The sequence below is a fragment of the Trachemys scripta genome, chromosome 14 (genome assembly GCF_013100865.1).
Source record: "Trachemys scripta elegans isolate TJP31775 chromosome 14, CAS_Tse_1.0, whole genome shotgun sequence".
NCBI lineage: Eukaryota > Metazoa > Chordata > Testudines > Emydidae > Trachemys > Trachemys scripta.
This window is the reverse complement of record NC_048311.1, coordinates 21,206,299-21,228,718: the sequence shown is the minus strand read 5'-3', so window position 1 is coordinate 21,228,718 and position 22,420 is coordinate 21,206,299. Positions and strand designations below refer to the sequence as shown.

General features: G+C 49.8%; 1 protein-coding gene across 1 annotated transcript in view; it reads right to left on the bottom strand.

Annotated features, from left to right (window-relative positions):
• FADS6 (fatty acid desaturase 6) overlaps positions 1-20,727 on the bottom strand; it is a 48,002-nt gene extending 27,275 nt beyond the window's left edge. Inside the window, exon 1 of the mRNA XM_034790449.1 lies at positions 20,673-20,727. The gene's annotated coding sequence lies outside the window, so the exon portion shown is untranslated. The remainder of the gene's footprint in view (positions 1-20,672) is intronic.
• Positions 20,728-22,420: the final 1,693 nt, after the last annotated feature.

Sequence of the window (22,420 nt, the reverse complement as noted above, 5' to 3'; positions counted from 1 at the left end):
TTTATGGTTCAGGCCTATCTAGAATTAAAATGTCTCTTTCTTCTGATAATAAAACTGCATAACAACAACTGCAGTCCTTTGCTTGTGCTAGTTCATTTATATCATGCAGTCAAAAGAAGTAGAAGGATAAGTTAATAGGAGCATCAGTTACCTTACTCAGAGCATTCCCCACTGACCTCCAAAAGTTCTTGAGAAGAAAGCAAGGCAACTCATCATACATATCATCTGATACACACTGTCTGGGTGATTCTTCAGTATGAGAGGTGGCTATTTGCACGGGAGTATGATAGCTACGATGTAACAATTCGTGATGCATAGCATGATGGTGCACACGTAAATAAATAATTTCAGGGTGGTGAAATAAATCTTATCCTTAATTATCAGTAGAATTGGGTCTACAAGATCGATGACCCTTGCTCTACCACCTTAGCCATCCTTCTTGCTTGGTGTATTGGCAGTGAGCTGAATATCACTGAAAGCATTTTTTCCACTCGTGTACTGAGAGGATTTTTCCATTGAGATACTACGAGGCAACAATTCTCCAGGGTCAGCATCTAGTGTTTTATCTGCTGGGCCCTCAGAAATATTGATCAATATGTATATTGAAATTTGACATCTCAAAAGAGCTGGGTCTACTTTGTTTAGCATTATACGGTGATTCTCAAAACTCATTCAGCATGTGGAACACGTCTTACCAGACCGATCTTTTCTCAGGCTGCTTCCCATCTCATTTACAATCACATGGACCACCTTCCCTCCCATCTGAGATCCCCTAACATCCATCTGGCAACTACAGTTATTAATGGAAAACTACCACTAGAAAAGCACTTAATGAGCATCTTCTAACGCAATACAGCAGCTGGAATCAAGGCTAGGCCAGTACCATGTGTCCAGCCAGCTGTCCAGACCAGAGTTTGGAAATCACTGCTCTAGGTTGTACACCGATGCACAGCTGGCATTTCAGACCGCATGGGCACAGAGACGCACACACCCATCATCATCAGGAATCAAATCTGGGACCTTGATCACCAAAGTCACATGCCTGGAACTAAAAAACTCCTTTGGCTGTGAGAAAGCAGTAGAGTATTATGGCCCATAAAACCAGCCACTAGAGGGCGACACAGTCACAAGCACTAAGTTTTATTACACTATTCTACCATTATTTCTAAAAGCTTTGGGAGATTTGAAGGCGCTGGGAAGTTTAAAGCAAAACTCTCAGGGTTCTGGTTTTAGGGGCAAACAGTAAAGGGATACGGGGCGTTCTTGACACATGCCATGTGTTAAAGGAAAATGATTAACAGTATCTGGTTTTCACTGAGATCATTCTGTTGGGTAAGGGCGGCAGAGGATAAATCTGTCCCCAAAGCCAAGCTCTCAGGGTGGGGATGCTCATTTTACAGAGCCAGACATGCTCTCTCAGGCTAAAGTGAGAGCGTTCCATAGAATTGGGAAGATTCACCATAATAGAATGCTAGTGATTTCTGTGCACTTGAGATAGTAACGTGCAAGGAATATTTCTTCTGATTCCCCAGAAGCTGCAGCAGGAGAACACCACTGGGGAGCATTCATAGCACCAACAAAGAGCCCCCCCAAAAGCAGCAGCACCAAAATAAATAAGACAAGAGATTGGCGGCAGACGGGATAGCATGCAGTAAACTAGACCTGACACATTGGATGACTGCCCCCTGCTGTGCAGGGATATTCCTGGAGACCACGCCCCATCGTGCAATGTCTTGGAAGCATGTTACACCTGGACTCCAGTCACTGCACTGGCTTCCAGTTCGCATCAAGGTGCTGGTTCTGATTTATAAAGTCCAGACTGGTTTGTTCGTACAGACAGACTTTCTACTCCTCTGTAACCCCTGCAGTTGCAATCAGACAGGAGCCAGGAATCTGAGGGAAGAATTTGCCCTTCTAAAAAGCGGTTTCATGTTCTTCCACTCCAAGGCAAGGAGCAAAAAGCCCCCTTAGAAACCCTAGACATGTTGACTGGAGGCAGAGGGGTGGCAGTGGAGGGTCCTTGACTCTGGAACTTACTCCCCTTGGATACGATGGAACCCAGGCTGCTGACAGGGCATGTTCAAGTCCTGTCTATTTCCTGGGGGTGGAAAGCTGGATCTTCCAAAGGGATGTGGTGCATGGGGATGAGTAGGTCGAAGGGGGAAGGTTGGTGGATTTGGAAGAATGATGAATGTGCCCACTGGGTCAAGTGACACCAGGTATGTGTATTTTTATGCCGCACTGCACATGTGCATGGATAGGGACAGTTTATAAGTTCAAATATATGCACGTCTGGGTCTATAGGAATTCTCCTTGTTTGCATTCACGAGGCCAGCATAGGCTATTAAGGGGCTATTGAAGGTGGTGGCAAACCTCCCATCGGTGCTGGGTGTCACAGCACAAAACCAGGTTGTGTCTGGCTGACAATCCTGAAAATCTGTTTTTCTAAGGAGGTGTGGCAGAGACTCGTGGGTGTTGAAAGTCAAAATGACCTTGCCCCATATCTTGTGCCCTTACTTGGATACTACACACCCCACACTCTTCCAACTCCCGCTGACTCTGGCGAGATAATTTAAGGAGCCAACTGAGTCAGCTTCCATGTACCTGACCTAGTGGAATGAAAATCGGTTGGACCTGAGTTAAGCCCATGACGTGCACAACTCCCACCTTCATGTCTTGGAAGGGAAGAGTGTTCAGTGGTCCAAAATCTCCCTCACTTATATCAGTCAAACTCCGTTGAAATCAGTGGGATTGCACCAGAGAAGGATTTGTCCCAACAAATGGAATTTGTATTTAGTCCCACTGGCAACTCCCACTGTCAATGGCAGAGCACAATGCTGGCAGTGTCCTGCGAAGATTGTAAGCTCTCCGGGGCAGGGACCGCCTACCGCAATGGGGCTCAGGCCTCTGGCCACTACTGTGACACAAATAATAAATTCTCCGCTTGCGTGCCAGTTGCCTTACCGCGGTGCCAGGTTTGCTGTCCATTCCAACATAGGGCTGGACCTGACCACCCGAGTTCAGTTTATTACATCGGCCCAGTTAGGGTCTCTACTAGCTCCCAGCAGGGATCTTTCTATAGAACACAATACTAATAAAGATTGTGTTGCTCGACCTGTAGCTGGGGTTTCTTTTATGTGAGAATCTATTTCAGTTCAAGCTTAACAGTCCAGCCCCTTGGAACCTGGCCCTATAACATATGACTCCCCTGGCTTGAAATGCCACTGCAGGTTTGAGCAAGTGCAGAGGAGCTTGGCAGGAAAACCTGCATCATTGGCACAAGTCTTCCTCATTTTCCTGTTGATGAGGGATTTTTGTCTGTATCCCTCTCTGAAGAGCTGGTGTGCACAAAAATAAATGAAGCAAGAGACTCTCACCTAAGTGTGGAATTTGCACCCGATTCCTGACCTCAATTTTTTAGAATCAGGCTGTGACGGTGCCCCCCATAAGGCTTTATGGAAATATGCTTATGAATATATATATATATATGACATAACTAGAATATGTTTTATGCTCCATATGCCATGTAACACATCTATGCAAAGGTTATGATCTACTGAATATATTCATCCTATTTGTATGCATGTATCATTTTTGTATTCAAAGTTATGAATATTGGCTGTGTACTTGCTTGATTTTTAAGTAGCCTTAGTAAAGTGTTTGGTCAGCTTCTTGAGAAAGGAATGTGCAAGTTAAGTGCCCAATCAAGAAGCAATTAACGGACGATGGATCTTGGAAGGTTCCAATCCACATAAGAAGTCTACATGAGGGCGTTCAAGCTAGTATGTGAGCCATGGCGGCTACCTGTAAGTTATGAGTCATGCATGGACATGTGACTTGCCCATGTGACTCCAAAACTCCATCTTGTAGCTGGACTTTGCATAGGAGAGAGGAGGGGGTCTCCACCCACAAGAGAAAGGTTATTTAAGCCCATGGGAGACACCTCCATTTGGTCTTGAGCTGGCTAAAGAGATATCCTTGGGGGTGGAGAGGCTACCTGAAAGAAACTGGAACAAAGGACAGTAACTACAGGGGGTGTGAGTGATTGCTGGACCCAGACTAGAAGGAGACTAGTCTGTAAAAGAAAGCTTAGTGGAATTCCTCTAAGGGTGTGGTTTTTATCTGTACTCAGTTTTCTTACTGTATTAGACTCAGACTTGCGTGTTTTATTTTATTTTACTTGGTAATTCACTTTGTTCTTTCTGCTATTACTTGGAATCACTTAAATCCTACTTTCTGTATTTAATAAAATCACTTTTTACTCATTAACTAACCCAGAGTATGTATTAATATCTTGGGGCGAGGGGCAAACAGCTGTGCATATCTCTCTATCAGTGTTATGGAGGGCGAACAATTTATGAGTTTACCCTGTATAAGCTTTATACAGGGTAAAACGGATTTATTTGGGGTTTGGACCCCATTGGGAGTTGGGCATCTGAGTGTTAAAGACAGGAACACTTCTTAAGTTGTTTTCAGTTAAGCCTGCAGCTTTGAGGCACGTGGTTCAGACCCTGGGTCAGTGTTGGAACAGACTGGTGTATATGACTCAACAAGACAGGGTGCTGGAGTCCCAAGCTGGCAGGGAAAGCAAGGGCAGAAGTAGTCTTGGCACATCAGTTGGTAGCCCCAAGGGGGTTTCTGTGATCCAACCCGTCACACAGGCTCCAGGCAACTATAATGTGGCAGCCTCCCACGTGGCCAGGAGACACTTTCGGGGCACTAGCCAACACCCCAGTCTTTTAACAATACAGATTCAAATATAACCAGTGAAGTGTTTGATCTATAATGATCATTAGCGTTTCTAGGACAGCTTCTGGTCTCACTCCTGCGAGTGTTAAGCCACTCATTGGCACAGCATTACTCCAGATTTACAGGATTCACGGAGATCAGAACATGCCCCCCGTGGGTTTGTGCGTCTTTTAAGCTCTTCGGGGCAGTGGTTTTGTTCTTCCCTTGCCACCGCTTTCTCTGTTGTAAAGCTCCAGGCATGCGTATAGCACTACACAGACACTGGGCCAAATCCTGAGGCCTGACTCTTTTTCCTTGGGCAAATTCCCACTGCATTGAAATCAATGGGAGTTGCAACTGCTTGCATCAGGGCTGGCTGTGGCCTCAGGAATGCTGGGGAGGCTGTGATGTAAGTTTTAGTTCACATCCTTCTCTTAGTGGCTTTTCCTGCTAGACTCCACCCCCTTACCATGGAAGCGACACTCACGGAATGACAATGTGCTGAAAATTACACTACTCTGCAGCTTACACCCAACGTGGAATTTATATCACCGTTTACATCACAGCTGTATTTGTCCCTGGGACACTGGGGCAGATTTTAATCTAGTTTCATTGGTGCAAATCTGGAGCAACTCCACTGACTTCCACGAAATGGATACCGGTGTAACTAGAGCTGGCTGAACTGTTCACAGCAAGCAGCTCATTAGAGAGACGTCGTCCTTGTTCGGGGTGTGGATGTCACCTTGGGACCCTCGAATTGTTTGATCAAGGTGATTAGGCTTTTCCCTTGCCCTCTGCTCTGGTACTGACTGAGAACCACTGCTCTAAGGTGCAACCAGGGGTCCTGGGCCCCCTGTGGGGACACGAGCACGTTTCAGGGGGCCGCCAAGCAGGGCCAGCATTAGACTCGCTGGGGTCCAGGGTAGAAAGCCGAAGCCCCACCACATGAGGCTGAAGTCCAGGGCCCTGAACCCTGCCACCCAGGGCTGAAGCCGAAGCCTGAGCAGTGTAGCTTTGTGGGGGTCCCTGTGGCCTGGGGCCCCAGGCAATTGCCCTGCTTGATACCCCCTAACGCTGCCTCTGGCTTTTATATGCAGAAAACAAGCTATTGTGGCACAGGTGGGCCGTGGAGTTTTTATAGCCTGTTGTGGGGGCCTCAGAAAGAAAAAGGTTGAGAACCAATGCCTTATAGGACAGATTTCCTCCCACATGCTTTTGACCGAGAACCCTGAGTACGGTTAGACTCCAGTTTCCCTTTTATTACCAGCCATTGATTTACCTCTTCCAAGACACCCTTACAAGAATATTCCCTAACATACGGTTACCATACGTCCAGTTTTTCCCGGACATGTCCGGCTTTTTGATAATCAAACCCCCGGCCGGGGGGAATTGCCCAAAAGCCGAACATGTCCGGGAAAAATACCGGCCGGGCACTTCCCCTCCCGGGCTCCAGCTGCTCTGCTCCTCCCCTGACTCTTCGGCTCTGTTGAAGACCGAGCTGCCCGAGCGCTCCAGCTTCGGGCAGCCCCCTTGCCTCTGGACCCCGAGCCGCCGGCCGGGCACTTCCCCTCCTGGGCTCCAGCTGCTCTGCTCCGGGGGCGCAGGGTCCAGAGGCATGGGGGCTGCCCAAAGCCGGTAGCGCTCGGGCAGCTCGGGCTCCAGCTGCGCTGGGGAAGCATCGGCCGGGGGCGCAGGGTCTGGAGGCTGCCCGGCAAACCGTGAAGCTGGTAGCACTCGGGCAGCCCTTTTCGCGAGGCTGGGAAGGAGGAGGGAGAGTTAGGGCGGGGACTTTGGGGAAGGGGTGGGGAATGGGCAGAGTTGGGGCTGGGCCGGGGATAGGAAAGGGATGGGGCCAGGGCCAGTGGAGTGTCCTCTTTTTTTATTTTTTAAATATGGTAACCCTACCTAACACCACAAGGATCTTAAATAAACAGGGCCAAATGCTCTGTGTAAATCATCATTGGTCCATTGATCTCCATTCCATTGACACCAGTGGAGCTAACACCAGCTTCCATGAGCTGAGGGTCTGGCCCATGAGGTTTATTAGGAAAAAGCAGCAAGTTTCACTTTAAAAGAAAAGTAACACAATAGACCAAACCTACTGAGGTCTGAGACTCCCTAGCCTTGCCCAGGAAAAGTCAACCCCAAACCCTTGAATTTACAGAAAAGAGTCACGTGTCTAACGCTCACATTGCTAGAGCTCTGAGACTGTCCAGTGGCCGTGCAAGTCTTCAGAGTCCCAACCCTCAGTGCCAAAATATCCTCCTCACTCAGGGTATGTCTACACTTCAAGCTGGGGGTGTGGTTCCTAGCTCAGGAGACGTGCTGGCGGTAGTTCTCAGCGAGACCCTAGGCACATACATGGGGTGGCTAGTCCGTCCCAGCGCTTGCACTGCTGTGGCTGCACGCTATTTTTAGCGCACTGATTTGAGGAGCGCTAGCATGAGTAAGTCTCTAGCTGGGAATCACAAACCTCCCGCTCAAAGCATAGACAAAGTTAGTCCGGCTCCTCAGCCCTGGCCATTGAACCCTTCCAAGTCAGTAGGCGTGAGAGTGAATTAGTATATTCTCCACTGAGACTTGCTTACCTCAGCCTAGGGAACATCCTGACACAATAGCTATTGCATGTTCTTCTATCGACTTGTTTCCATGAATAAACCCGGTGTCATCCACCCCTTGTCCCATCCTAGGTTAATTTCAAAAGTCTCTCTTGAGGTGTTGACTAATAATGGACTTCCTCTCTCTGCTTAGAAGTTCCAAGTAAAGGCAATTACTAATTTGTGTGTACCTGTTCTTGGCCCAGCCAAAACTAATGGCCTCTCCCCCTCACCCACCTCCCAGGCGTCCCCACCTGTCTTACCTGAAATCCTTTTGGATGTTAATTAGGCTTTGACTGCCTTGGTGGAGATGTTACCTGGTGTTCAGTGTTCAAAGGAGAAGAAGGGAGAAAGCCAAGACAATGCAACATTCAGATTTTATTCCTTCCTTCACATACACAGTACACTCCTAGCAAGCACTTCTGGAAGTAGAGTTCTCTATGTTCCTAGATATTTCCCTATACATAAGCATACTACCATGCTCGAAAACTTCCCAATGGATGCTATCCCTTTCATCACATCTGAGATAGAAAATTAAACTTGACTATCATAGCCTGTTGAAAGAAGAACAGGAGGACTTGTGGCACCTTAGAGACTAACAAATTTATTAGAGCATAAGCTTTCGTGGACTACAGCCCACTTCTTCGGATGCATATAGAATGGAACATATATGTATTTACCATGCTATTACATTCCCTTAAAATCTCTCTCATCACATATAATGCCCCCGTTGAGAAACTATCTACTGAAACACCAGAGACAGCTTAGCTCTCTGTGGGTTAAAGAAACCATCCTTGAATCTCTTTTGCCTACTCACAAATAATCAGCTAGTCATTTCAGGTGATAGGGTAGAGGCACCTGGGTAGACAATATCTAGGCCACCACTGAAGATAATCCTCAATCATACTTCAGCTTTTAGGAATGTCTTTGTTTATTCAAAACGATTTGCCAAATGCTTTGTGCAAACAGATTTCAGCCCGTGGCTCCAGTCTCCAAGGGGGCTGCCGTGGTTATATGGCACTAGGCCAAGGACTTGGGAGACCTGGGCTACATTTTTCCTGCACAGGCTTCCTGGGTGAACTTGACCAAGTCACGCTTTCTGTGCCTCAGCTCCCCCATCTCTAAAATGGAGGCAATAGCCCAGCCTGTCATCACAGGGTGCTGTGAGGACAAATACTATTCTGCTGGGAGGTGCTAGTAACTGCTTGGGTCACAAACCTCTTTGAGATTGGGTGTGAACGCACCCTGCAATTAACATAACTGTCAGGATGAGTTAATCAGAAGTTCCCCCACCACCAGCTAAGACAAATGGGGGTTGTGTGAACCCACTCAGGAGCCTGGACTGCATTGGGTAGGCTCACGGTTTTGTGGGGAATTTTGTGTGAGAGAGAGAGAGAGAGAGAGACCACAGAGAAACTGAGGACAGACAGCACAGAGAGCAAGAGGCAGAGGCAAAAAGCAAGAAAACCAAGCAGTAGCCTGTGAGCACAGTACGACCCTGGAAAAAGCAACAGCGAGACCTCATGGGGCTGTCAGCTAAACCTTTCTTCTTTGTTCCTCCTGCATTCGGGGCAGCAGGACTTGTACATTCCTTGTAAATAAACAAGACGGCACCAAAGAAAATACCAGACTCCATCCATTTCAACTCCCAACTAGAACATCTCCCGTGCCCTGAACTTGGACTAGCCGCTCGGGTCAAAAACGGGCAACAGTGTGTTAAAGATTGGGAGCTGCTCAGGAATGAGGACCCACAAAATGCCATGGATCAAATCTGGACTATTCGCTCAGGCGAAACTCTCTTTTTCTGCAAACACTCTTGCAAACACAGACTTGCGTGTCTGAAAGTTCGCAGACAGCAAATAAGAGGGGTGGTGAGGACCAAAGCAAATTGGTGGTTTTCCACTTGCGAGTAAATGTTTGTGCATACCTTTCGCCACTGTTTGCCCAGTTCTAAAAGTCACAGATAAGCCTGGCCCACCCGGTAGCTGCTGTTTTTATTTGTTGCTTCTCTTTATAGCTGCGTCATATGTGTAAGGTTACATTGAAAGAACAAATAAATGCCCACACACAAAAGAGAGAAGGTGGGTGAGGTCATATCTTTTATTGGACCAACTTCTGTTGGCGGGACAGAGAAGCTTTCGAGCTTACATAGAGCTCGTCTGCAGGTCTCTCTCACCGACACAAGCTGGTACCTCACCCACCTGGTCTCTAATATCCTGGGACCAACAGGGCTACAACATCACCACGTACAGCCTGCAAAATGGATCCCTTATACCCCCATCCTGGCTCCTTTTGTCAACAGAGGGGCCATTGTTCAGATGAAATGCCCACGGGGTTCCCATAGAGAAGTAGGCGGAAGCAGCCAGCTCTCCCCTTTGTCTCCGTACCGTGCTCTCATTTTCCCAACACTGGCCCCATTCTTCCATTCGCTCCCTGCGCGGCTGGGGTAGCGCAACCTTCCAGCTCCCTGGACAACAGGCAGCCTGGCCCAAGCTCACAGCAGAGAAAGCAGCTCCTCACTGCCATGCCAGCTGCCCAGCAGAAACCCCAGTGATCTGAGCCGTGCATATCCCCAATCCCAGGGCCGTGGCACGGGAGGGGTTTAGCTAAGCGAGGCCTGGACACGCAGAGCCTTCTGGCTCAGCTGGACGTCAGCAATTTAGCTCTGGGCCTATGCTATGCACCGAGGCCAGAAATGGGAGTGTGGTGGCAGCACCCTAGCCAAGAGCAAACAGGGGAGTGGGGGTGGAAAACCAATGCACTGAGCCATTCCTCTGGTTGTATGCCAAAGAGCACCTCTGCATCTGGAATCCAGGCCTCTGTCCCCATATTTGTACATATCATGTAGCCAGTACTTACCTTTCTGTTGCAGTATGAAAGAACCGCAGGCTGCCCATGCACTCTGCCATTCCCTCCAGCCCTTCCAGAACAGAAAACAGCTGCCTCTCTTCTCTCATCTTCCAGACTCCCTCCTCCCAAGCCAGCCAGCTTCTCTGCCTCCCTTCGCCAACATCTTCCTTCCCCGGGCTTCCCAAGAACTCCTGGTGTCTCTCTGCAGCGACACTAGAGCCCGGCCGCCTCGGCTGGGATCCGCTGATGCTCTTGTGCCAAAGGCTCCATTCAGCCGTACACACTGCACAGCAGCACATTTTGTGGGCCGTAGAACGTTTTGGAAGTTCCCTTTCTTGTCAAAGGATAAGGGACTATAATCTGCCATTTTTGCATCCACCTCTTGTCTCTCATCACACACTTAGACACTATACGCTCTGTGGGGCAGAGACCGTCTTTTTGTTATGTATGTACAGTACTTAGCCTGATGGGGTCCAGAGCGGTGACTGGGGTTACTCCAGATGCTACCACAATCCAAAAAAACAAAACAAAACGTTACTTTTTACATGAAAGCTTAAATGAGCACTGGTAATTAAAGGGTTAACGAACAAGCCATCAACCAGCCATTTTGCCAGCCCAGCCAGGCTCAGGGAACCAGTTAGTCTGTAAGACCAGAAACCCCTCAGACAATCTGTTCAGGCCAGTTCTGTTCAGAATTCCCCTCTGCCCAGAAAGAGCAGGAGAGTTTGGAAAGGCCAAACACAAAGCAGCAGTGCTGAATTTGGGCCAGGGTTTGCCAGGGCTGAGCCCCGGCACCTCTAGGCCAGGCCGTTCCTCGCCCCGGCACCTCTAGGCCAGGCCGTTCCTCGCCCCGGCACCTCTAGGCCAGGCCGTTCCTCGCCCCGGCACCTCTGGGCTTGGCACATCAGTTATGAAAGTAAAAAAGTTACTTGAGCCCCGGCACCTCTTTTATTACAAATTAAGCACTGCCAAGCAGGATGTCACCATTGCCACCCTCCAGCATTTGCGTCTTAAGAGAGCCTCATGGACTCACTGCTCCTCCTTGCCACCCTAGCCCTGCTGCCAACATACATTCTGAAGACCAAAGGAAGGCCTCCATAGGTCCCCACTGGGCCACGGACCACACTAGGACAGCCACTAGTTTTGCAAATATGTTAACCTTTGACAAAGCGAACGCACAAAAGCATCTTAGTTTGTTTGCTTCAAATTCCCTCCTTCCCACCTCCAAGAATATCCTCCAGCTAGAGTCTCAGGCCCTATCGATACTGGGAATTAGCCCCAATCTCAGGAACTGACTGCCCGTGTGGGCCTCAGCCAATGCCCATTGAAATCAGTGGGAGACTTTCCACTGCTTTGGAATAATGGACCAGGACCCATGGACTAAGATTAGGGTGATCATCATGTGAAGATCCGCTTACTTGAGTTTACATGGGGGGAGGGCAAAGTAGGACAAAGCTAAATTGGGAAGGATGGAAGGATATGCAATAAAAAAAAAAAAGAAATAGGAATTAATAATGGAAGTCAGGGTGTAACCTACACTGTGGGAGGAGCATGGTCTAGAAAGTTTATAGCAGGTGAACGAGGCACCAGGAGAACTGCTGTGACGGGGGCATTAGACAGGCACATGATAAGGCAGATGCATGACCTTTGAGAAGTCACTTAACCTCTCTAAGCCTCAGTTTCCCATCCATAAAACAGGGATTCTAATACTCACCTCCTCCCTGTGGAGAAGCTTAATTAATGTTTACACAGCCCTGTGAGATGGTTATAGGAGAACTGCTATGGCCCGGCAGAGACTATTATTAAAATAATAGAAAACACGGGGCCAGTCTCTGATCTCCTCTGGGGATGGGCAAGAGCCACCTGTGGGAGGCGCCAATCTGCCAACCAAGTGGTCAGGACATAACATTTATCACACGAGCAAGGGGAGCCTTGTGCTAGATCACATGCCGCACGGGTCTAGCACTGGCTGTGATGTAACACGGCCATATGTCCAGCTAGCTTTATAGGCCCAGAGAAATGCGGCCACCCAGCTCAGCAGATTCCTGAGGGAGTTTCTTCAGAGCCTGCTCTTGAGCACTCATTGATTTTTTTACCATTGGGCAGTTTCTTTCTCTCTCTCAAGATGAAGAATGAACACAATTACTAGTGAGCAAAGCATGCTGCAGCCTGCGATAAGGGTGTATGTAGCCCTGGGCTGCAGAGATGGGGACATCCATCCAGTCCCATTTTCATGGCCAGACCAGTCTTACGAGTTACACTTGGATGGGTCTCACGATATCGCGGGGACTGATTCTCCATACCCCGTGGTAGCCTCAGACTCTTTAGAGGAGAAGGGAATGAAGCAGCCTCAGGAATTCAAGGGATTGCTCACTCTGTTCTCTGTGCATGGTGCTGCATTTCATTGCACGTCCGTGTATCACTGCGCCTTCCCCTTAGTGCCTGGCGTGGCCTCTTATTGGAGGGTGGAATGTTACCCCACAAGGCCCATTACAGATGATCTATGAACTCTATACCAAGTGTTGATTGAGATAATTGGGACCCAATTAAAATACCCTGCCGCTCTGTACGAGGCTGCACCATGAAGATCAGACAGGGACGGGGCGTCTCTTTTTTACAGTGTCATTGATCAAGCGCGAGTGCCCTGTGGAATCATGTTGGAACAGGGAGTGAAAGCCTAGCCCCGCTGACGTCAATGACAAGATTCCCCTTGACTTCCGTGAGCTCCAAATGTCATCAAGGGTCTTCAGAGCTACAGGAGTGTGACCTACCCAGATCCCTTCAAATAATTCTATGGGAACTCAAGAGCTCCTCCTTGGCCCAGAGATTCATGTGGCCCCCCTAAAGTCTGGGCAGGAGATGCTGGGAACGATGAAGGGGAGAAAACCCAATGCATAAAATAAGGATGTTTACTTCCTGCTTTGCCCCAGTAGCCTAAAGAACAAATCCCATTCAAATAGCAACCAATTCTTCTTTCCCTTGCTGCCCAGGTCTTAAAGGCCTGATTGCCAGAGGCCCCTTAACTCCAGTGCAAATCAGCGGGATTAGCGGGTGCTTGGCTTTGCAGAAAATCCAGCGCAGCCTGTTCTTATAGCACATTTTCAATTGCCATCAACCCTCTGGGCAGCTGTGGGGGCTTCCAAATCCATTTCTTCTTGCTAGGGCGACATTAGGGGCGAAATTCCAACTGGAGGGAGATGGCACCTGTCAGCCTCTGTGAAAAGCACATGCTTCTGTCACAGGGGTCCGTGGCCAGTGGCCTGGCATGACTGGGGACTCAGCCAGCAGGAGAGCAGGACTCGAGGGCAAGGCTGAGAGGACGTCTTGGGGAGAGCTCTGGCTGCAAGATGGAGTTTTGCTTCTTTTCAGACAATTCCTTTGCCACTGGGTGCCTTTCTCTGGGTTAGTCCCCAGACTAGCATTGGTCCATCTCAGGTACAGACCTGTCTAATACAAAAGTAAATTCAGCACAGACAGGTCGAGGCCTTCAGGTGGGAGGCTGTCCTGTATTCCCTCTGCCCTCCGCCAATCCTTCTCTTGGTGGCAGGAGAATTGGCAATCCAGGGAGCACAGAGGGGTAGGAACCAGATGGGGGACAGGCTTCTCTTTGGGGAACACAACAGGGAGTATGTCCTTGTGGTTAACCTTGGTGGAGGGCCGAATGGTTCGGAAGCTGTGGAACCTGAACTACAAACACCGGGAAGCTGGGTGCTGCACCACAGAATGCGTTTGCTAAAGAGCTGATGGATAACCGGACGCTGGCAGCAGATGGACCATCCAGAAAATCCATCCGAGTCCTAGGCATGCTGGGAGATAAAATCCTAGGAAAAAGGGACCAAGAATCTCGGTCGTCCAAGGAGACAAAGGAGATCTGGAATCACAGGGAGAGTTGGATTTATCCTCTTTAAGGGCCTGATCCAAAGCCCACTGAAGTCAAAGAATTAGATTCCGATCATGAGGATGATCTTACATTTCTATAGCAGCTTATCTCCTGAGGGACCTCAAAGCACTTTGCGAACTTAAATCACTGTACAAACCATACACAGAAATCACTGTGCCCACCCCTGAAATGCCGCCACCCCTGGGGTGAAACACGACAACTGATTAACCGCTCACAGGAACACTGAACAATACTTTTAGGATGAGAGCAGTGGAAACTGCAGGAGTCGTAAGTTAAGGGTGACTTGATTACAATCTAATAGTAGCTACATAGGGAACAATTACTTGATAGGGGGCTCTTAGCACAAAATACAGGCTCTTTCCCTCTCTGTAGAAATTGACCATCAACAAAGGCCATGTAGATTAGACAGGTAATCAATGGTTCTTCAACACAAACATAGAAAGGATGCAAATTAACATTAAAGGAAGGCGGGGGTGGGTGGGTTACACACACACAAATAATAATAATACCTGGCTCTAATACAGCACTTTTCATCCATAGATCTTAAAGCACTTTACAAAAAAGCTTAAGCATTATTATCCCCATTTTACAATGGGGAAACTGAAGCACAGAGTGGGGCCGTGACTTGCCCAGGGTCACCCGCCAGGCCAGTGGCAGAGCCTGGGCTAGAACCCAGGGCTGCTTAGTCCCAGTCTATGCCTTGGACACTAGGCCAGATGTTATTTTCTGTCTTTTTGAATGGTTTTGCTGGGTAGAGCAACTGACCCCACTCCCACCAAAGCCAATGGATGTCTTTCCCTGGATTTTAATGGGGGTTGGACTGGGCATCCATACATGAGCCAAAGCCCACTGAAGTCAAGGGGAGTCCTTCCAGGGGCTTCACTGAGCTGTAGATCCACCCCATAGAGAAAGACTAAAATAGACAAGGTACTCCTGCCGTGCAGAATTCTTGTCACCCGCAGGCCACGGGTACATAATGTGTTTGGATGGCTGAGTCAAATCCGAATTGTTTATTCATTCTCTCACCTTGGAAAAGGCAGGTGAGTTGATTTTGCTCCTCGGCTGGTTTAATTCTGCACGACTGCTTTAACCTACCAGCACCCCGGCTCATGCCACTACGTCATTGGCACAGAGCTCAGGTTGAACCGCTTGCCTTGCGGCACGCCGGAGAAGCACACCAACATGCAAGGGGCCCACGCCCTCTGTCGGGGTTTATCGCTCACACAGGCAATGCCCAGCACAGGTGGATATCGCTCAGCTCGTTACCCGAGGAGTCATCCTGCAGTGGCATCAGAGCACTCGCCACAAACACTAGGGCCACACAGCTGCTAATCACCCAGGATGGCTCGACATTGCTCAAGCCAAATTATGTAACCTTCTTACATAAGCCAGGCGTTGTGCTGCTGCAGTGGGAGGAGAACCCATGGCTCCTCTGCTCAGGTTTGGTTTCATCCCCTGGGCAGTCAGTGGAAATACACCGCACTGGTCTGTCCAGTCTACGTGGCACGGGCAGCTCCTCCCACTAACCTCGGGAGCAGCAGGAATTCAAGAGCTGAAAGTCCCTTATGTCCCCTGGGGCTCGGATTAGCAGCCCTCTGCTCAGACACACGCTCTTGGGGTCACTGGTTGATACCTTTGGCAAACCCTGGTCCCCTTGTCTTTTTGGGCCTGGAGGAAAAGCACAGGGGGAGGGTGCAGGCAGAACAATCTTCAACACAGGTAGCACCTTGCCTAGCTAAGGAGCATAAAGGAGCGAGAGCTGGCAGGCTTCATCCCCAGGCTTGAGGGCAGATTTGCAGGATGCTGGAGTAGGATCCTACAGGACTTGATGGAGTTTTAGATTTTGACCTTCACACCCAAGCCCCATCCATCTCTCCCTTTCTTTTCCTCCTGATGCATGACCAACCTGCCCACTCCCCACGCAAGCTGCCATCCAATCACTGTGACCGTGCCGGCCAGAGCAGGGCTCCCATCCAGGGATGTCACATCTCTCCAGCTACGGCTGTCCACCGGCTGGTAGTTCAACCTATTGCCCGACAGCGGAATGTGTCTTTATTTTTAACCACTTCCCTTTAAGCACTGATGGGGAGGTTGCCCGCACAATTGTGGACCCTTAGGGGGCGCTCGGCTGGGACGCAGCCTCTCGTCGCCTCCGACCAGCCGTTTGTCCTGCTATTGCCGACAAGAATTAAATAAAAAGTTTTTCTTTTAAACCAAGAAGTAGGGACAAACTGGAACCAGAAACCCACGCGGTTCTGAGCTTCGCTGCTTAGTCGGAGCTCTATTGGGGAGACAACCAAGCCCTCTGTTTGTTTTCACTGATCCACAAAGAGGCAAAAAGGCTTCCAAAACAGAGTCCAGTGTACTCCACACTCCTGCACCTCCCCAGGGGCCAAAACCTCCAGCATCCCTCCCTGGACCACTTCTGTGACTCAGCTATGTGCCGCCACTACGGAACTAGGCAGCGCGTTGAAAACGGAAAGGTTGCAAACAGCATGAACAAACTCGTCTGTCAAACTCAACAGCACAAGGGGCACCGTGCCGTGGGTATCAGTCACTCCCATATTTAAGTAACCTAAGTCAGTAGTTTAATACATAAAAATTCAGCTGCCATAGAATTTCCCATCTGGAGCAGAAGCCAGGGGCCTGGCTGCAGCATTAGGCCCATCGTAAATTCCAGTTGGGTGCCACCCTACCAGGGACAGTGGCATCCTGGGAGAGGCAGGGGCTCCCCAGCTGAAGGGCAGCAGCAGCATGGGGAGAGCCCCAGGACCACTCATGCAGAAGACAGAAGCCACTTCCTGGGTGGAGAGAGCTGGAGCCTAGGCTGAGACTATCCTTAGGGTCCACATCTCCTCATTTCCCATTAGAAGCCAGCCCTGCTTTCCTCTGTTGATGCTTTCCTTGCCATTTGGTTTGCTCCTGCCAGATTAAGGGCAGATCAAAGGATCTTGCTGAGATAACATCCTCCTCCCCCCCTCCCATTGTGCAAGGCAAATCAAACACCATAGTATCAAGCCAGACACCTTCTGAGTCTTATCCACCACCCCCCCTGGATGCAACCGTGGGAATCTACATCCTATTAAGCTGTTAATTGTGGCCACATGACGTAAGGAATGAGCAGTATCAGGAAGAGGTACATGCAGCAAGACCAAATTACATCAGAGGCCGGATTCCGTCTGGGCCAGTCATCGTCCGTCTCTCTGTCCTTCTTCCCATCCTTATCTCCAGTTCTCCACTGGTATTCATTGGGGGGAAAGTCCCTAGAAGAACAATATCCCTTGGGCTTACCTAATTTTCTCTTCCTCCTTCCTCCATTCCCTTGCAATCCCTCACCGGCCCCCTCCTGCCATCCTGCACTTCTAGCAAATCCTCCCCCGCCCCCAGCTTTGCTCTCCCTCCCATTCCTCCTTTCTCCCCTCCCCCCCATCACTGCCCCATCTGGCAGTCCCCCCAGCTCTCACTCACCCCATGCACCTGGGTTGGGGTAACACATGGAGGTGGAAGGAGACAACACGTGCTCCCCATCCCCCTGGGAGGCCAGGAGCTCTTTCTTTCTTCCCCTGGCTTTGCAGCTCCATTCGGCTGCTTGCAACAAAGCCGGAGGTGATGGAAGTTGGTGGAAGAAGAAAAAGAACCCATATGAGAGAGGCTTGAGGCGGCTCCTAGGCAGCCGGAGGTGGAGAGGGAGCACTGGGACCAGCCAAGACAAACCTCCGTCTGCGTCTAAAAACCCACAACACCTCTTCCAGATCTCAGTGCACAAAGCGCACCACTGGGGCATCGGGCAGGCAGGTCTTTGGGCTCTAGCTTCCTGACAGGCAGAGACAGCATGATGTAAGGAATTCACTGCAACACATGGGGAAAGAGGAAGGCCGATGCAAGAGCAGCATGACTGGAGAGCACTTTCCCCCTTTACGATTATGGCATATACATTCAAAACATGTTAGCAGAAGGGACGCCTTTTTGCTCATCCAGCCTGCAGGCAAAACGAGTTGGTTTTGTCAATGTGTTCCTAGTCAGTGGCTAACTGCCAGCTGATGCAAACCAGACAGAAACCTCTGATTTCATGAACGAGAGCCTGAGATGGACATAGGATCCCTGCAGTCCAGGCCCCCAAATCTGTTATGCTGAGCACGCAAGCCCCTTAGCAGGTGTACGCACAGTGAACAAACATGAATGAACACTGGGCAAAATTCTACTCTCAGCAACCTCAGAGCTGTTGTGTTTTCATAGCACTTTCAAAGCGCCAAGAGCCAAATTCTTCCCTCAGTTACACCGTGCAAGTCCACCGGGGTTGCCTGACCATACACGAGAGCAGAAGCCAGTTCCCAGCACTTTGCAGAATGCTGTAAAACACATTAGCGAATTACACAGTATCCCGTAAGGTAAGAATTGTTCTCCATTTTGCAGATGGGGTAATCAAGGTGCAGGGAGGTCATGGGACTTGCCCAAGGTCACAGAGTGAGTCAGTGGCAGAGCCAGGGATTAGAGCTTCAGCAACAGGCATTATTCACACACTAGGGGGCGGAGCAATGCTTCAGAGGAAGGCAGGGACCTTAGTAAAGAGCAAGGGTGATATACCAGCATCTGTCAAAGCTAATTCTCTTCTGGGTCCCTTTGCTCTACCTGCCTGGTGCCTCGCTGCTACTCCTCAAGCAGGTTTCTGGATCTTCTGGTTGACTGGGATTGAAGACCTGACACCCGTTCCTCCTCCTTATTCCCAGGCTGTGTCTGAACCACGCGCCACAGCAGGTTCCTCACAATCATAGCAACTGAGCCACAAGACACTTGGGAAGCCAGTGATGGAGCAAGGTCAGTGAAACAGGAGGTTTCTCCTCCTTTTTATCTTTATTGTTGCTGTTGGAGGTGTCCTTCCTTAACTCAGGCGGGGAGGTTGCCGACTCACTGACAGGTGCATTCGCTAGCTCTGTTATGGAACAAGACATGCTAAAACGGTCTGTTATGCCTCTCGTTGACCCCGGTGCTGGGGTAACTGCATGGACTGCAGTGGCGTTCCTCCTGACTTACACCCGAATGAGGTGAGAATCAGGATCTCAGGGCCTGATTCTCCATTGCCCTGCACCACGTGTAGCTATTTACATGTGCAAAGTGAGTTTAAAACCCTGCCTGGGATGGGAGTGAGAGGGTTCTGATTTGCTAGTGTTTCCCAGCCATTTTGCTCAGGTATTAATGACTCCAAGGGGTCGCTGATTCTGCGATAGAGTTTTCCAGGAGTTTGCAAGGATGGTCAGTTTCATTCAGAGACTCCCCACACGGGGGTGCTCTGCTCAAGAACATCATCGCCACCTGGCCTGCCATTATCTATTTGTCGCAGGTATGGAGAAACAGGCAACAGCCAGGAGAGTTAAAGCGTTAACTAGCCACATTTCATTGGGATAAATGAAAGCTCATGGGGCCAGCATCTGATCTCAGTCATGCAAGTGGAAATCCAGAGTAACGCACTCAAGGCGAAGGGGGGATTGATCCTGTTTCCATGGGCTGCCAATCCTGCTCCTCCAGTGAAGGCAGAGTCACTCTGGATTTACCCTAGTGACTGAAATCACCATCTGGCCCAGTGCCAGGCTTTTGGTTCATTTGTGTCAGTGTAGAGGGACCTCCAGACTGGCCGGCTGAGGGTTTTACCAAGGAGGTTTTTTCCCAGTACCTGGAGCACTTTGCTATCCCGTCTAGGTTCTTCCACCACCTCTCTAAGCACCTGTATCTTGGTCTCTTACTTCACTCCCATCTCTCTTGCAAAAGCAGTGACTAAAAGGAGACACAGCCACCTGCTAGTCCTTAAAGGGTGTTAACACCAGAGACAGAGAGGAATTACTGAGGGTGATACCAGGGAGCATAACTTAGAGTGGGAGGAAATTAATAGAGGGGGAATTTAGGCTGAATATCAGGAAGTGAGATGGATCAGGTTGGGCAATATTCTCCCAGGAGAAGAGGGGGAAGCTCCATGGCTCCAGGCATTAAAACTTAGACCGGACGCAGCACTAGAAAAGTGTTGTACTTAAAAGCAGCAAGAAGCCACGTCTGCAGAGTTTTCGTCACACACAGGTCACAGCTTTGCTAAATGCCACTCGATAAAGTCAGGCTCCGCTACTTAAACACAATAAGGTCAATGGAATGGAACCAAAGCAATGTTGTACATGCCCAGATTAGCAGTGGGCGGCTCTCTCTGAAGGCTTGGAGGCTGTGTGCTCCGGTTGGACGAGCACTCTTGTTATTCAAGTGCCAGCAACGTGCTCTGGGGACAGATCTTCACCTGGTGTAACATTGGCATTGATCTATTGCAGCCAGTGGAGCTGTGACAGTTTGCACCGGCTGAGGATCTGCCCAAAGGAGCCTACAGTCTAAGGCCTCCATCCTGCAACATGCTTCTTGCACCCCTCGTACTTTAATGGGGGTCTGCCTGTATCTGGGGCTTGGCTACCTGGAACTCAGGATCAGGGCTTAAGGAACAAATCCAGACGTATCCTGTCCCCATTATCAGGTGCTATTGAGCACCCTGCAAAACCCTCCTTTCTGCAGCCTCAGCCCTTCAACTCCCCCCCACATCCCCTCCAGCACATTCTGGCTCCCCTTACCTGGTGGAAGGGGTGCTTGGTATCAGGCTGCTAGACCTTCTTCTCCACACAAGGGTCAAGGATCTTCTTCAGTGGGCAAATCCCCAGATCCCGCCAGGAACTTCTGGCCGGCAGGGCTGTTCGTCCCTTATCCCCCTGCCAAAGGGGAGCTGCTTCCACTCACAGCCAGAAACACAGGGAGAGGCTGGCCTGGCTCGCAGCATTTCTGGTTCCAGGCCTGGAATGGAAAACAACGTTACTGGGACATGTAGGAAGATTCCGTCGGGCATACGGGCAAAGATCTGGATGATGGCCCCCAGCCTCAGTTGACATAGGAAGGTTCTGAGTGAACTGGGGGGGGGGGTTGTTCTTTCCTAACTCCAGTCAATCTGTTTTGTCAAAGCGGCTCCCACATTGCAGCCAACGTGAAGCAAATCTTTTTGGATGCCATGGCGTGTAATTAACCTGTGGCACTCACTGCTGTGGGGCAATTAGCCAGGGTTTCATAGGAAGGAGGAAGCAGGGAAATGAATAAGAATAGCATGTGCAATGGCATTAAATGACAAGGGCTATTAATCTCTCAAGCTGCAGGGCAGGAGCCACGTTTTCATGATGCCCCTGTGCGATAATTTGATATCTGTCCCCGGGGCAATTTTGCATGCTTGGCTATTTGCTTTTCCCTCCTTCCTTCTCCGTGCTGTATCCCGCACACCCAGGGTCATTGTCTTCACATAAATCACCATTCCAAACACAAACAATAACAGCTTGAAGACAATGCAGGGCAGGGTGAGTAGGTCAGGAATCAAGGCTCACTCTGGGAAGGGTAATAGTAGAGGCCCGTTCTCACCACACCCTGCCTCTGTTTGTGATCAAGGCTGGAGTGAGACTCAAGTCTTCCCTGAGCAGGGGCTGGTTGGGGCTTTCCTGCCTGGCTCACGCAGGCCCGCCCTAGGACTTGTCCTCTCTGCCAGACACCTGTGTGGGCAGCGTCCCCATGTGATGTGGCCACTCATCCACAATGAACTTATTCCACACAGGCTCCCAGAACTATCCAGGTACTTGCGTGAGCCCACCACTGTAGTATCCAAACACATCACATGCGTCAGGGAATTTCTCCCCACAACACCCCTGGCATGCAGGGAAGTATTATGAGATGGGAAACTGAGGCACTGAGCAATTAAATGACTTGTGCAAAGTCACACTGGGAGTCTGTGGCAGAGTTAAGAACTGATCCCAGCTCTCCTGCGTCCCACTTCGGTGCCTTCACTACATGACTAACAGCTGTTAGACTGTACCAACTACAGGTCCACAGGGGGACAGAGAAACAGACAGTATTTGTGCATGTGGATTCCGATGCCTCAACATTATCAGCCACTAAGGCCCTGTTATTGCTGCTGCAATGGGTGTTTGCTAATTCGCCTGATTTAGATCACTTGTCAGTGAAAGATAGGATGTGTTTCTTACAGACCCACCCTAGCAAGATGCGCTCCCAGCACCATAAATTGCCCTCCGTTCTTTGTGCCTCTCAATGGATTTATTAGCCACTGTAAAACACATCCAGCATTAATCACCCACACCATCTAACCCAACAGCTCCTCCTCACTCCCTCCACCACACCGTCCCGCTCCCGGCTTTGCCCACCCTGTTTTGGGGTCCTTGCTCAAAGCCAACCACGCCGGGCCAGTCATTGCAAGCTAACTAGATTGATGACTCAAGCTAATGCCCAGGCTGGTTCATTGCTAGGAAGCTCTGCACACACCTGCTGACGT